Consider the following 7,610-nt stretch of genomic DNA (forward strand, 5'->3'; position numbering starts at 1 on the left):
TTTTACACTAAAATTTATTTTTAAACTCATTTTTATTAAAACATATTCAAATATAAATCATTTCACATTAAACTCATTTTTAACTTAATTCAATTTTATTACCGCAAATACATGTTGATAGATTGATCCAACACCCACATGTCTTCTTACATCCTACATGAACACATGCAGATTGATTGACCCAACACACTCTCACGCCTTCTTACATCCTACATGGATTGGACACCACCTACAATACACATATATCTTGAGATTTATTTTTAAAAAATTAATAAGCAATATAAATTATATGATATATATAATTTATAAGTTTCATTTTTTATTTTGCTTTGTGAACAACCACTACCACTCATATTAAACAAATATTGTATCATAATAGCATAAATGCAATGACTTAGATATTAAATCAAACACAATAGTTGTATTTACAATTTTAGTTTACACAGTTTTATTTGTTAGTATCATCTCAATATAATAATAATAGTTAATTAGATGTATGAATTATAGGGAAGGGAATGGACACTAAGGTGCTAGTCACGTCACAAAAGAATAACTTGAAAAAAAATATTAAAACTGACATTAACATATATAAAATTCATAAATTAACTAAAGAAATTAAAAAATGGTTGAATGATTTGAATTGATAGTAATAATTACTTTTCTTTCTACGATAATAGACTATCTTAACAGAAAAAGTTTGAACTAAAACAAATATAACATAAGTGCGGCTTTAAAAAGACATTAATTAAATTCAATTACGAAAATATGTAAAGTTAAAACATAAAAATTCTGGAACCTGGTATGGACTTTGTTTTCTTGGTATTAGTGTGAAAAGCAACATCGCTCTTCAAAATAAGTATTTATTTCATCTCATTTTAAATATCTCATTTGAGCAGTGTACAATTCTTTAGAAAATAATTAGTTGATTTGATTTCAATGATAAAATGTTTCATTTACTAAAATGTTTTTATTAATTGCAGTTAGTGAAATTTTTTGATGGATTAAAATATAATAAATATCTCATTTGAGGTGAAAAGCAACATCGCTCTTCAAAATAAGTATTTATTTCATCTCATTTGAGGTGTGTACAATTCTTTAGAAAATAATTAGTTGATTTGATTTCAATGATAAAATGTTTCATTTACTTAAATATTTTTATTAATTGCAGTTAGTGAAAAAATTTGATGGATTAAAATATAATAAATATCTCATTGGAGGTGAAAAGCAACATCGCTCTTCAAAATAAGTATTTATTTCATCTCATTTTAAACATCTCATTTGAGGTGTGTACAATTCTTTAGAAAATAATTAGTTGATTTGATTTCAATGATAAAATGTTTCATTTACTCAAATGTTTTTATTAATTACAGTTAGTGAAAAAATTTGTTGGATTAAAATATAATAAATAAGAGTATTAGTGGAAAAAAAAAGTAATTAATATTGTATTGATATTGTAAATGATACATTTAAAATGAGATACAATAAAAAATTGTTTCCTCGTAAACTTAACTTGTCATAATAGAATAACAATTTATAAATTTATGATAAGTCTAAAATATTTGGTTAAAATATGATTTGTAGCCTCCATCTATTCATTTCTAGCTCACATGTCTCTTATGTCGGATCTTTTTTGTTGAGTTATATGAGTCAAAAGCAAGAAATATAATTTCACTCATGATACTATTATAACGCAAAAAGAAATATTGAAATTTTGATTTGGAGAACATAAAGTTAAAAACATGAATTAGAGATTTCAAATTATCTTGTAGACAAATGTGTTGTTATTGTTGTTCCTTAATTACTGTGGGAAATTTAATTTTTCAAGAATTGTGTAAATTCCAACAATTGTCCAGTTGATTAATTAAAAAAAAAAAAAAAAAATGGTCTAATAAGAAGTTACTGAAATGAAGTAAAATTTACGGTTTGTTGAATGAAACATCAATAATTGACATCGACATAAATTAAGTAAATTAGATTCTTTTTTTTTAGTGATATTGTAAATGAAAGATAACATAAAAATTATGTAACAAAATATTAGACATAAAATGGAACACTCATTTTCAGTGGTTAGCAATCCTCTGTGGAAGAAGAAGATTGTCATGAAGAAGAAAAATATACAAAAATCAATTACTCAAATGAATATAAACATAATTTGTATTTCATAAAACACCACAAAAACAATTTTGTTATTCTCAAATTGGAGAGGAAGTTAGCGTAAACAATGGTTCGTGTCTCAAAGTTGCGGTATAGTGTCTTCTTGAATCTTGATTCAGTCAAGAAAAAATGATAGATATTTGAACTTACATTGAAAATAGTTACAAAATAAATTTACATTTAATAAATGATAAATAGATAATAAAAAATCATTTATTACATTATGAACCATTGTTAATGTTTGATTATTGTTGATTTTTGTTTGGTTGATAAAATAGAATATAATATATGAAATTAAATTAAATTATGTACTATACAAAAAATAGAAAAAGAAAATATTACACAAATAAGTGAAATGACACAAATAGTTATGTAACATAAAATATAATTAAATATCAAATAAATTGATTAAAAATTTATTTTAATATATTATAGCAGATAAATAATCCCTCCTCTTCACTATAAATATGTAACTAAATTGTATTTATCCATGTAAGTTTGCATTTATGTAATAACTTAACAAAAAGTGACACGAACAAAAAATAAATCAACACAAAGTGTCTAGTCTATTCTATGAATTAGTTATAGCAACATGTTCAATAATGCTTCCAGAAACATTTCATAATATAAATGAAATGCATTAATTTTTATTAAATTATTTATATCATATTTGTCTCTTATAAAAAAGATAAGAGATAATATAATATATTTTCTTATTTAAAAGAAAAAAAATCATAGCGATTTGCAAATGCTTTTGTGGTGTCACCTCTCCACTCCCTAAATAGAAAGAAAGGAAATGTCACGTTGGCTTTAGCCTCTATCTATATATATAATTGATTTATTAGATTGAAACATTTATTATTATTATTATTATTAAAATTAGTTTGAAAAGGAATTGAGAGCAGACATATCACATGTTGAAATGAGGCTAAGTGGATATTGCCTATCTCATTCATCAAAGTGGAAAATGCCTTCAAAAGACGCACTCTACTTTGGGTGCATCCCTCTTCCCCTTTTCTTTCATGTCATACCATATATATTATATCATATGATCTTACATTTTATTTTATTTTTTATTATAAATAATTTATATTTATTCATTTAAATTAAAATAACTAAATGTCTACCCCTGCATTTATTACAACTTTTAAATAGTCAATTTGTTGCTATATGACATATAATTTTAATGTGATATACATATAAGTTTGTTACAAAACATACTTTTATATCCACTCATTATTTTTACACTTTTTGTATTATATATTGCAACACTTTTTGGCAGAGATTAAAAAGCAAATGTGTGTATAGTGTGAGGTTATGATCAATCGGTCAGAAATTGTTATGACATTATACATATGAATGTTAAGAGTCTTACAGATCATCATGCGGATTAAGCAATTAATTCAGTAGTTAATCTTCTTTTTTTCTTTTTTGGAAATTATAATAAATACACATGATTAATTTCAAAGATATTTTACATTAACTTTTCAACCTAGAAAATAGAAAAAAGCTCAATAAGAATTATACCACACCATGCAAAATTATGATATATTTGAAGTTTAAGCGCACATTAGGATGAAATATTTGGAAAAAAAAACATGCAAAGAAATTATTTGAATTTTATTTTAGCAATATGTAAAAATAAATTTATAATCCCTAATAACTATAATGTAATACATAATATATAGCGCACCGACAAGATTAAATCAAAGGTTGGAAAATAATACTATTGAAATTAAACAGCAGAAACAAAAATAAACTATAAGAAGAGAATGAGTTGCAGATTGAACATAGGAAGAAGAATGAGGAGATATTAAATACAACCAAAATACTATTATGACATGTGCATAGTTTGTGGTCCGTTATTTTTAGTACATTAGTTGTGCAAATTAGGCAATAGGCGTTAAAAAGTTGTGTACATTAGTTTTAGGATTAAAAAATAAAAAATACATCTTCCGATAACAATGCAAATTTGTTAAAAATAAAAAGATAAATCTAAAAATAAATAATAGCATTTATATGTATCAAACGAAAAATAGTTACGTATTAAAGTGATTGAAATATCTATGTCTTCAAATTTAAAACGTTAACGACGTTAAAATTATTGGTTAAATTTATCGACATCAGATTAAATATCAATATGAAGAACAAAAAAAGCAAAAATATTGTATAAGAAGATAAACAAGACGTTACACTAAAACGACAAAATATTAAAAAAGAATAAAATATAATTATATAAAAATAACTTATTTAAATTAAAACATATAAAAAATGACTAGAACACTAATTTTAAATAAAATAATAATAATTTTAAACATTCATTTTTCTAAGATTAAGAAAAAATAAATAAAATAAAATAAAATATTTTTAGCGGCTAAGTTTTGAGGAATTTTCTTTCTTACTTTTTATATAATTTGTAAAACATGCAAAACCCTTTATTGGGACATTTATTTGTGCAATCAATTCCAAACCATTTGAAAAGTTAGTTTTTCCCTTTGTTTCTCCAATAAAAAAACGGAAAAGTCTAATAATATTTAACTTTAATGAGAAACCGAATTTGGCCGGAATGATGGGTTAATTAGTCTTTAGATTATGACATTTCCCTCTACAAAATTCGCTCTAGTTTGAACTCTTGAGAATTATATCTTTTTCCCGTCTTTTAATTTTTAGTCCTTTTATTTTATTTAAAATTAATTTTTTATTTTTTATTTCTAACATTCAGTTTTGTTTTGTAACTTATGAAAATTTATTGGTTACCTTTATTTTATATTATATAATATTACATATTTAAATACGACGTAGTAGTGATGTGACATATTTGAATTAATAACATTGATTTAATATCATTAATCAATATCAAAAAATTAAATATGAATATATTTTATCTAATTTAATTGGGTTATCACTTCTATGTCATTAGCAAACATATCTCATCATAAAAAATGGATAGGGTCAACGAAATTACATAAATTATAAAATAATAAATTAAAAATCCAATTTTAAAAATAAAAGGACTACAAATTAATTTTAAACAATATAGAAAGACTAAACATACATTTAAATGTACATATTATTTTTTTAGAATTTAATTCATATATAATATATTTTTATCACACTAATAATCGATCATAATTATCAAATAATTAAAAATATTTAATTTTAATTATAATTATTAAAATCATTCATATAATTAATGCATTTATATAAATAACATTCTCTCACTTTAAATTTTTGTCAGAAAAAATAATAATAATAATATAATATAATAGTTATGCGCTTTTAAACTTAAAGTTATATAGTATTTAAAAGTAATACAATTCAGTATATGTATAGTTATAAAATACATAGACGTGGTTAATCGAAATGGGAATTCTGTAATTAGTAATCACCACAAGTACAACTAGAGAAGATCACTTTATATCATTATCACTATCAATCGAAAAGTTAACCCCACAACTATATTATTATTTTTTTAAATCTCAATCAATAAAAATATATTGTAAATTTTATTATATATTAATTTATGACAGTCAAGTTCATCTTATCTCTTTTTTTTTTGGTACAAATCATATTTATATTATCTTTTAAGATACACAACTATTAAAAGAATCCAAAGATTGCAACTCTCAATACTTTATGTTTTCTTCCAAGAAACACGAAAAGGGCCGAGCCACTTGCTTGTCTTGGTTATTTTAAATTAAAGTTAAATAAATTTTTATTTTCTATAGATATCTTATATTTTATTTTGAATTTCTTTAATATTATTTTTTGAACAATAATTTCTTAAATATTTTCTCTAAGCATTACCGGAAGGAAAAAAATGCCCAAAGTAGAGGATTCTCTCTTGCTGGATTCCCTTAAAATCTAGCCCTTGGTTTCTCATGATTAAAAAGATAATAAAATTGTAAACCACTTTATATAATTCTTATAAGTTACTCTTTGCAGTCACTTTTATAAAAACAAATCTACTCAAATTTAATCAATAAAAATTAATGTATATGATTAATAATATATAGAATATATATATATATATCAGTTTTTATTGATTAATATTTTAGTTAATTGTATTATTTTTAAATTTTAACTCAATTGACAAATATTAATATTGTTAAGTTAGACACATTGTTTTGAATTTAAAATAAAGACCTCGCAATACAAAAATAATAATAATTCAATTGTCTCTTATTCGAAAAGAGTATACCATAGTGAGATGAAAGTTTTCATTCATATTAAGATAATGACACGAATAAAGACAATTTATTACAACATAGTTTAATCTAACTCAAATAATTATCGATAAAATTATACTTAATATTTGATCAAACTTTAAAAACTAATTATCAATATCTATTTTTTATATATAAAAAAAATCCAACTACTCTTTAAAATTTTAAAAAAAATTTAAGAATAAACCGTCAAACGTCCATTGTCCTCTAATTGAATATCTAAATTATAAAAATATAATAAATAATTCATAAATTATCATTAATTTAGCGATTTAGAAATAATGATAGTTGGAGATTATATGATAAATTAATAATATTTTAAAAAATAATTTATATTATATTTAATAATTTAAATATTAAATTGGAGAGAACGTCATAGCTTAAGTACCAAGATAATGATATATTCAATTTTTTATTTTGAAAGTTAAATTGCAGTTTTGATTATTTAAATTTTTTTTAAGTTTGATTTTGTTCTCTTAAATTTTATTCATTTCATTTTGATTTTTTAATTATAAACATTAAATACTCTAATTATTTAAATTATTTTCCATTGTAATCTTTAAATTACAATGATTAAACATTAATCCCTTAAATATAAATATCATACACTTTAGTCTTTTTTAATAATGTATAATATTAAAATTTAAGGAACTAAAATCTCTAAACTTTATAACTTAAACGATTAAAAATTTAATATTTATAATTTAAAAGACTAAAAGTCTAAAATAGAACGAAAATACTTTTAGACACTGAAATGTTTAATGTTTTATAATTTAAAAAATCAAAATAAAACAAAAAGAATTAACTAAAACAAAGGGAAACATAAAACAACTATAAAAAATGTCAAAAATATAATTTAACATTTTAAAACTAATGAAATGGGTTTTTAAACTAATAATGAAATGAGATTAACTTTTTCTTGGAATACAAAACCCATATCTTTTATTCTCCACGTAACCTTTTCTTGCAGAAACTATTCAAAGTATTCTCCCAAAAAATACCTCTCTGATTTTAAGTACTAGTATTCTCTAGAACAAATTGAAATTTATATGACTTATTATAGTTTATGTTTGCGTTGATAGAGACATTCATGTTATCCATGTATGGGTATTTATTCTTTAAAACAAAAATAATTTATCATAGTATTTTATTTGCATACTTCAAATAAGAAAGCAACTTATTTCCAACAGAAAAAATAAGAAAGCAAAAGCCGACCATGGTCGTTTCCCT

This window comes from Cicer arietinum, chromosome 8 (assembly GCF_000331145.2).
Source record: "Cicer arietinum cultivar CDC Frontier isolate Library 1 chromosome 8, Cicar.CDCFrontier_v2.0, whole genome shotgun sequence".
NCBI classification, from domain to species: Eukaryota; Viridiplantae; Streptophyta; class Magnoliopsida; order Fabales; family Fabaceae; genus Cicer; species Cicer arietinum.